General features: G+C 37.9%; 1 protein-coding gene across 1 annotated transcript in view; it reads right to left on the reverse strand.

The window, feature by feature from the left end:
- Positions 1–9726, reverse strand: part of ANTXR2 (anthrax toxin receptor 2) — a 180869-nt gene that overhangs the window by 122550 nt on the left and 48593 nt on the right. The window lies entirely within an intron of this gene.

Here is a 9726-nt window from a genome sequence, read left to right on the forward strand (position 1 = left end):
TTGCCCTTTCTTTGCCCTGAGACTCCAATATATGCATATCATGTTTTGTCATATTTTATGTAATTCTGCTAGAATTTATGGATTTCTCATTCTGATTGCTATATAACCTCTGTTGCTGGTTAGTAATGTTTAGAACAGTAGAACTCATACTCTCAGTTACAGAAACTTAATTATGGACAAAAATGTATTAAAGTCATTGTTTTTATGTAATTCCACACATCAGTGAGAGGTGAGTCAAGAATTCATCTTTATTTGTCCCAAGAATAAAATAAAATTGTAAAAGAGGATAGATTCTGCCCACATGTTGGGGAATCAGGAGTTCTAGGTTTGAACCCTAGTCACTATACTCTCAATCTTGCGTTCCTTAATCTGTAAAATGGGGATACTTGTACCTACTTCAGAGTTTGGGGGAAAAAAGCTTGATAAAATAATGTCCTCAAAATGTCCAACACAGTGCTTAGAACACAGAAGATACTCTATACATTACTGTAACATCAGACTACTTGTCAAAAAAATTATTCAGAATATCAAGATACTTTTATACCAAGCTAAAAAGCAACATAGATAATACTGAAGAATGTATTGCAGCAATGAGATAATTGCCCAATACATTTTTGTTTAAAGAATTTCTCTTCCCCTTACTTCCATATAGAGAAAGCTAAATTGTTCGAAAAATGCCTAGAATATAATATCATGCAAGTTTATTTAAAGAAAATTTTCAGAGCTATTTCCTTCCTATTACAAAATGTTATCTTGACAAAACCCAACATTACAACTGTGTTGACTGTGTGCTTGAACTTAACACTTAAAACTACACTGCAAATTGGTTTCTGAATGTCTGCCAATAAGTTCAACCAATCGCTCAACCAGTCTATTGTTCTAATATTTATAAATTACCTACAATAGGCCAAGCAAGGCTGTGCTTGGTAATAGGGCTGCAAAAACAAGTAAAACACAGAATTACAATGTAACTGAAAAGAAGTCACATAAAACAATTACAATAGAATGTAATATTAACTAAAATAGGTACCAGCAGAAAGGTACTAGAGCACAATGTATGAAATACAAGTAACTCAGCCTTGCATGAGGGCATCAACAAAGGTTTCCTGCAGGAAGTCATCTCTATGATGAATCCTGAAGAATGATCAAGAATTAGTTGGAAACGCAATTAGAAAGGAATCTAAGAAGACGGAGCACTATTTGACAAGCTAGAAGATAAGAAAGGCACAAAATAGTCAAGGAACTAAAAAGTCATTCAATATGGCAGCAACACAGAATATGACAGTGAGAATATATGGTTTGAAGCTGAAAAGGAGAATAGGATAAGGATCATGAAGAACCCAGGATGCTATATTTAGATGTTTGGGATTAGTCTTATGAACTTCTAAAACAGGTAGAAATCTGGTCATAATTGTGTTTTACAAATATCACATGTGTTGCATCGTAACGGTTGGAAGAGTAATAATTTCTACAGTAGAAGACCAGTTAAGAAAGTCATGGTGTATTCCACTCTTGGAAGGAATGTAAATTGGTGCAGCTACTTTGAAAAACAGTATGGAGGTTTTTTAAAAAGTTAAGAATGGAACTACCATAAAATCCAGTTATTCCACTTCTGGGTATTTATCTAAAGAATGCAAAAACACTAACTCAAAAGATTTATGCACCTTGATGTTAACTGAAGCATTATTTAGAATTGCCAATACATGGAAGCAACCTAAGCATCCACTGATCGATGAATGGCTAAAGATGTACAGTGTACATGTACAATGGAATAGTATTTAGCCTAAAGGAGACAGAATCTTGCTATCATGATAACATGGATGAATCTTGAGAGTACTAAGTGAAATACATCAGATGGAGAAAAACAAGTATGTATGATTTCACTCATATGTGGAATATAAAAGCAAGCAAACAAAACAAAAGCAGCACATAGATACAGAGAACAGACTGATGACTCCCAGAGAAGAGGGGGTGAAATGGATAAATGGAGTTACTTCGGATGGAAACTAGGCTTCTGGTGGTAAACACACTGTAGTGTATACAGAAGTCAAAAGTTAACATTGCACACATGAAGCATATATAATATTATAAACCAATGTTATCTTAATTAAAAAAAATTTTTTTTAAGAATTTCTTAGTACATTTCAAATAAAAACCAAAGTAGAATTGAGTCAAATAGTTTCAATGGGGGTAGGGCAAAAATGAAAACTGAGAGATATTAAGGAGTTAAAAATAGAAAGGACTTGGACATTTATAGGATGCAGGAAGTGAGGAAGAAGGGAGTAGTTAAAGATGACTTCAGAGTTTCTGTCTTGCACAGGAAGGTGGGTAATCCTGAATAGGAATCATGAAAGGAGTAGGTTTGAATGGAAGTACATGAGTTTAATTTGGGAACTTCAGGTTTAAGGTGCCTAGGGGAAATACAAGTGAGTGAGTTGACATCTGGATAGTAGACACCTGAATAAGGCTTAAAGCTAAGGGAAAGATCTTGTTTGGAGATTGGGAGCTCATCAGCACGAAAAGGAAGCCTTCAAGAAGGCGAGTTTATGGGTTAGGAATCCAGTCATGGTGAAAACTGACAAGGAACCACAAGAAGAGGAAGCACAGGTGACATCAGAGAAGAAACAGCCAGGGAGGCTGGACTACGAAGTTGGGAAAGATAAGGGAGAACTTTCTGAGACAGGACTGGCCCACCATGCAGATAATTCTGGGTGTTAAGGGAAGGTGGGGCTCAGAACCCACGACTCTTTCAACTTTGTTTTCTACAAATTGGTGCTACATTGTTTAGAATTGTATACAAATGTTCATTTTCTCTTTGCTCCATCCTCAGAATATTTTTTTTTCCTCAGAATATTTTTAAGTAGAAGGATAGAAGAAACCTAAACATCTTAACAAAAAGACAGTTGGAAGTGCGTTTTAATGTCAATTGCTTCTCAAATTAATAGCAATAAAACTAAATTCAAATGTACTAAATGTTTTCCACATGACAAATTATTCAATAGTATTGGGATATTTAATGAAGTAAATAAAATTCAAGGTCCTAACAGTCACAGTGCTTTTATTTAATGTTAAAGATGTATGAAAATTCCAAAACAGGAGAACAGCTCAGTGCCATATGTTATGGTTACTCTGATCTGACAAATTTCATACTCCATGAAATATGGTTGACAATCCACAGTAACCTATTTGCAAAGTATTCATTTGCTGTTTACTTTATGCATAACCAATAAAAGACTGCCATTTTATGATCCATTAAAAAAGAAGGAAAAATTAAATAAAATTGTGAAAGACATTTGCTGAAATAAATAATTTACCTCCAATTTGCATATACTGAAAATTAAACTGGTAACTACTCAAAAAGTTATTAAAATTATGTCAACTGAAGATATTTTGAAACCAAGTGCTACTATTTAATACTCTGAAGAGTTTTTTAAAAGTTAGCTTTATGCATAATAAATTATGAGTTGAAAGTCAAATTTCATATTTGTGAATAAAGATTCAATTTCTAGTTATGAATATAGATGTAAATTAATGTTTCATCTAAGAATATTTTCTTCAAAGGGTAAAAGGATAAAATAATTAAATAAAATAATTTCTTTTTGAGATACTCAATATAGTTATATAAAACTGAAACAAATACACTGCAGTCAGGAAGACTGCTAGATTTTAGAAGAAAAAAATGCTTTATCAGAGAAGTACTGGATCACATCTAAAGTTGTATTGGAAATGTTTTCAGTATTACACTGAAAATAACCCCTTTTTAACTGCATTGTGTATTTTTCAAGTGTTCAAATGATGCTTGGAAAAGATCACTCGATTTTTAGCGTCTTTCATCCAAAAATGTCATATGTCTTAATAATAGTAAAATCTTTAATAATATAACATTTAGAAATAGATCTATAAGAGGATTTAAATACATATTTACTTGCCCAGAGGCTTAGTTGGTAAAGAATCTGCCTGCAATGCAGGAGACCTGGGTTCGATCCCTGGGTCAGGAAGATCCCTTGGAGAAGGAAATGGCAACCTACTCCAACATTTTTGCCTAGAGAATCCCATGGACAGAGGAGTCTGGCAGGCTACAGTCCATGGGGTTGAAAGAGTTGGACACGACTTGGCAACCGAACTACCACATCTTCTGTATCATCTCATGGCTGTCCCTCCTGGAACACTTTTAGTTACCAAAACACTCACTAAATGATTCTAATTTTTACAGAACTCTTCTTTATACTGAGCTGAAATGTGCCTCCCTTTACCTTTCATTCTTCTCTTGTTCTTGGAGCAATACAGAATAAATCAAATCTATCTTTCACACAACAGACCTGAAGTTTGAAGGAAGCTGAGGTGTCACATCTAGATTATGTCTTTTTCAGTATTTTAACTGCATCCTATTTAACATTTTAACACTTGACCACATTCTATTAGCCACCCCTGAATGTACGTGAATTAATTATTGTTTCTCTTAAAAGGTAATTTCCAGAACTGAAAATCATATTTAGGATCAAGATTCAGTGCAGATTAGGTGAATTTATCACATTTACAGGGCTTCCCTATGGCTCTGGCTGCCAATGCAGGAGACATGGGTCGATCCCTGGGTTGGGAAGATCCCCTAAGGAAATGGGAACTCACTCCAGTATTCTTGCCTTGGAAATCCCCTGGGCAGAGGACATTGGCTGGTTACAGTTCATGGGGTCACAAAAGAGTCAAACATGACTTAGTGACTAAAAACAACAACATATATACAAAAATGTACAACATTTGGCCACCCTGTGGCCTAGTGGTCTTGGAATGAGTGGCTGAGTTCCCCTCCAGACATTCACCCCAGCACAAGAGGCTGTCAAGGCTGTAGCTTGGTGTCTCTGGCAGGCCAATGTCCTGGCAACTGAAAGGAAACCCACTGATGGACACATTCACATCTAGAATGTCTGCTATGGGGCCTGAGTGCTGTGGATGCTTCTGGGCATGCTCCATCCGCTGGTCCCCTACTATAAGGAGTTCATCTCAGGCCATGGCTTTGCTCAGAACCAGCTTGTTATTTGGAAGCACTCAACCACGGGCTTCCCTGGTGGCTCAGCTGGTAAAGATTCCTCCTGCAATGCAGGAGACATGGGTTCAATGCCTGGGTCGGGAAGATGCCCTGGAGAAGGGAATGGCAACCCCCTCCAGTATTCTTGCCTGGAGAATCCCATGGACAGAGGCACCTGGAGGGCTACAGTCCACGCGGTCGCAAAGAGTTGAACACGACTGAAGTGATTCAGTACACTACTGAGAACAACCATGGCCAAGGTGGCTAGGCTCACAGGTCACACAATTCAGGTCTTCAGTCCAACCGTGAGCTCAGCAGGGGCCCTGCAGCTATGGCACGGCTCTGATTGGACCCTGAACAAGGGGGGAAGTGGGAAACCAGTGCAGCAAAGCAGCCTCATCCAGCATGTCACCTGCTGAGGATCAATTCATCACCTCAGTTTTTGAGTGCTTTTTAAAGAGTTTTTCTGATTAAAAAATTGTGTCAAGTCTCCTTCTCAAAAAAAAAAAAAAAAAAACCCTGACAAGATGAAAGTCACCTAACCATACAAATATATTAAAACTGTTCATGTGAGAAGCTAGGCTAAAGGCAGAATTTGTCAAACCAGGAAAGGGAAATGGAATCAATTTTATTCCAGGCAAAATTAATTATACTGAAAAAAATAACAACACTGAAGAAAATAAGATTCTATCACCAAGTCAGGCTCTAACCCCAAGTCTGCCACACATGCATCTCCATGATCCTTCAGTATCAGCTGCTTCAAATTTTCCATATACACTTGATGTCCCACCTCCTCTTACTCAAAACACTCTGTCAACTGTCTTTCCACACAGCCTTTTAAGAGGACTAATACTATCAGTTTCATCTGATTGAGATATTTATTTCATATTTGCCAGAAGATTCTGGCCAATGTTTTTGAAAGCACATTTAACTATACCATATGCCTCCTTAAATCATCTCTATCAAACAAGCTGTAGGATAAGGCTCTGGTTCATTCTGTTCTGTGTTTCTTTCTTCACAATGTGTTTATGTATATTTACCCAACTTGCTCTGTTCTTCTTGCCAAATTACAGGTTTGAGATCTCAACTAGTGCAGAGCAGCTGTGCTATTGTTGGTGTCTCACCAAACAAGGGTCAGCAAATGAGCCCGTTTCGCGAGAATGGTGACACCTGCACATTCCACTCGAAAGGCAACTGCCCTCGAAAGGGTGGGATCCGCAGGGCTTCACAGAGTCCTTCCTACTTAAGACGTTTTGGTACAAATAAACCACTGGCAGAAACTACCTTCCAATCTGTACATCTTTCTAGGTAAGACAATATGTTTAACCATAGGACATTTTTTAAAATTAAATTGTGTCCAATGGGAAAAAAAAAATAGAAAAGAACTACCTCCTTTACGTTCTTTCTGTTTAATGACTAAGAATCTGTGCATTTTGGTGTAAAATTCTCTACCAAACAAAGAAATGTAATACACAGATATCCCCTCAAAGAAAGGACTCCAAAGATCCATTCCAGCAATACTAAGCAATGGTATACCCGGAAAAGATTTGCCCAGATAGCTTTAACTTTTGGTTTCTCCCTGACATGCTGCTGTACATGCATGCAAAGTCACATCAGTTGCAACCCCATGGACTGTAAGCCCACCAGGCTACTCTATGCACAGGATTCTCTATGACATCAATTTCCAAATGCAAACTTATGTCCTAGCTACCCTGCTGCATTCTTAATTCCCATCTCCAAGAAAACATCTTCATATGAAGCCTCTTTCAAAACAAAATTCATGAGCCCTGGATTTTTAAAGGGATCATCCTCAAAGAAAATGTATTTCAGGAAGTAACATAAAGATAAGAAAGGGACTGAGCGAGCACTCTAATGAGATGAGGCACATGTCCGTGGCTCCAGCTCTGAGACTGTGCATCTGGCTTTGAGGCTGTCTGTCTAGGGTTACTTCACCAGCATGTTGTTAATTATTTAAGTGAGAGAACGGGGGGAACCATCACCACATCTGTCACCCTCACACAGGAAAAACCTTCATTCATTGTTGGGCCAGATGTGTTTATTTGAAACACAGACTAACTAGCGACTTAATGGGTTTGAATCCTTAGCCAAAAGCTAATTAGACAAACACAGTAAAGCATCAGTCACCTTACAAGGCTAAACTGTTTCAGTGGTGTTGATTTTAATCCAATCTCATAAGAGGCCTCATCACCTACAAAAATATCTGAAGGAAATGCAAGGCAGAGGAAAGGTCCAAATGACTTGCAAAGTACTCAGTGGAACACATAATGATGTCGCCAAATGTCCAACACAGTAACAAACAAAATCTTCTCCAATTTTGCCTCAGTGGTATCATGTACTTGATACAAAAAGAGGAAAGCAAAATTATTTTAGACAGATCTCCTTCCAAAACACTCTCAGCTAGCTTATAGGTGAAATAGTAACATCCAAAAGCCAAACAAAGGATGATTTCTTGTGCCTGATATTGTTTAAAAATCATATAAGACATAATAAATACCAGGCACGAGAAACCATCATTTGTCTGGTTTTTGACGTTAATATTTCACCCACCAGCAAGCTGAGAAGAGGATTTGTCTACAAATCACTAAAAAATTCAAGCAGTATGTGTGGCAGCCTATTCAAAAGGGGACTGTGCCCCAAGGCAAGTTCTACAGAAAACGAATTCAGTGTTGGACAGAACAGGCATATTGCATTTTATAAGTACTTTGGAGAAGAAAGTAAGCTGTCTTACCTTACTAGTCATTACTGTGAAAAATCCAACTTAGTTTTCTGCTCTCTTAAATGGTATGACCCCCAAAACAGAATTCTGACCATCTTTCTCCTACTTAAAATACCCAGTAACCAAATGCACCATTTTAGTCTATATATAAATAATGAATCAAAACGTTTGAGAAACATGTGACAAATATTTCACATATTTATTATGTGTCCAGCATCATGTCCACCAAGAAACAAAACAAATTCATTCCAGCAGGAAGGAGACACAATAACAAACAAACAAATGCTTTGGAGAAAAAGTAAACCAAGAAAAGGAAATAGAGAGTGTTAGACTCAAAGGAGGGAGTAGACTGTATGATTAAATAGGGTAACTGGGAAGGGCTTACTGAGAAGATTATATATAAACAAAACTTGAAGAAGTTGAGCAAGTGAGACAAGAGGGGAGGAGTCTCTTAAGCAGAGAGAACAGCAAGTGTAAAAGATGCTGGAGTGGGAGTAAGCTCACATGGTTAATGAAGAGCAAACAGGCCAGGGTGCCCATAACAAAGGGGCAAAAGAGGGTAAGTCAGAGATGCAGCAAGGGCCAGATCCTGTAGCACCTTGTAGAACATTGACTGCAGTGATTAGACTTTCAGTATAATGGAGAACTCATTATCAAGGATAAATGAAGGGGTGATATAAATTGATCTGTTTTAATAGAATCACTGTTGCCAAAGACAGAAGCAGAAAGAGTATCTGAGAGGCTAATAACCTAACCAAGAACTGACAGTGGCTTGGTTTAGGATGTATCAGTGGAGGTGGTAGGGAAGGACTGGATTCTGAATATATTTTGAAATCAGAGCTGAGATTTGCTGATGGCCTACATCAGTTCAGTTCAGTTCAGTTCAGTAGCTCAGTTGTGTCCGACTCTTTGCGACCCCATGAATTGCAGCACGCCAGGCCTCCCTGTCCATCACCAACTCACGGAGTTCACTCAGACTCACATCCATCGAGTCAGTGATGCCATCCAGCCATCTCATCATCTGTCGTCCCCTTCTCCTCCTGCCCCCAATCCCTCCCAGCATCAGAGTCTTTTCCAATGAGTCAACTCTTCGCATGAGGTGGCCAAAGTACTGGAGTTTCATCTTTAGCATCATTCCTTCCAAACAAATCCCAGGGCTTATCTCCTTCAGAATGGACTGGTTGGATCTTCTTGCAGTCCAAGGGACTCTCAAGAGTCTTTTCCAAAGAAATCAATAATGACTCAAAGTTTTTTTTTCACCTGAACAACAAAAAGGATGGAGCTGCAAATGACTAAGATAGAGAAGACAGCTCTGAAAGCAGACTGGGGGAACAATCAGGGGAATCAATATGGAGTCAGAGATTCAATAAAATAAGACCAAACTTTAAGTCAATAGATTTACTATTGTTAATTCAGGACAGTATTGTTCAGAAAGACATTGAGCCCCACTGTGCCCTTGGGGTAAAGATGGCTCAATGTAAAATGGACAGGCCTTAAATCCCAAAGCAGTCTAATTTGATATAAGCACGTTACCAATAATGCTAAATTATTTTATGACAAAGAAAACAAATACTTTTTTATAGAAAGAAAAAAGATTCTGATAGTCTTGCTTTTATAAGTTATACAGCCCTTTATAACCAATTTAAAATAGAAAGTTGATACCACTCCAGTTCACTCAGTTGACCAGAACCAATGTCCAATAGATATCCTGCATATTTAAGCATCCACATAATTCAAGTGCTCAAGTCAACTTCAAACTGCTAAAATAATTTTCTTAGGTTCCACAGAGGAAAATATAATCCTCCCTCTCTGAACTGTATCCTATTCATTATCCTAAATGTTGAAGAAGACTCTTGAGAGTCCCTTGGACTGCAAGAAGATCCAACCAGTCCATTCTAAAGGAGATCAGCCCTGGGATTTCTTTGGAAGGAATGATGCTAAAGCTGAAACTCTAGTACTTTGGCCA

Source organism: Bison bison, unplaced genomic scaffold (assembly GCF_000754665.1).
Source record: "Bison bison bison isolate TAMUID 2011002044 unplaced genomic scaffold, Bison_UMD1.0 scf7180017864228, whole genome shotgun sequence".
Taxonomy (NCBI): domain Eukaryota; kingdom Metazoa; phylum Chordata; class Mammalia; order Artiodactyla; family Bovidae; genus Bison; species Bison bison.